Raw genomic sequence first — 400 nt, forward strand, 5'->3', positions numbered from 1 at the left:
CCGCAGCCCTGACCCCCTCACAGGACCGGCCCCGCAGCCCTGACCCACTCACAGGGACCGGCCCCCGCAGCCCTGACCCGCTCAAAGGGACTGGTCCCCGCAGCCCTGACCCCCTGACAGGGACTGGTCCCCGCAGCCCTGACCCCCCTGACAGGGACTGTCCCGCAGCCCTGACACCCTCACAGGACCGGCCCCCCAGCCCTGACCCACTCACAGGACTGGCCCCCGCAGCTCTGGCCTGCTCACAGGGACTGGCCCCCGCAGCCCTTGCCCGCTCACAGGGACTGGCCCCGCAGCCATGACACGATCACAGGCACTCTCCCCCGCAGCCCTGTCCCGCTGACATGGACTGGCCCCCGCAGCCCTGTCCCGCCACAGGGACTGGCCCCCGCAGCCCTGT

Source organism: Stegostoma tigrinum, unplaced genomic scaffold (genome assembly GCF_030684315.1).
Source record: "Stegostoma tigrinum isolate sSteTig4 unplaced genomic scaffold, sSteTig4.hap1 scaffold_100, whole genome shotgun sequence".
NCBI lineage: Eukaryota > Metazoa > Chordata > Chondrichthyes > Orectolobiformes > Stegostomatidae > Stegostoma > Stegostoma tigrinum.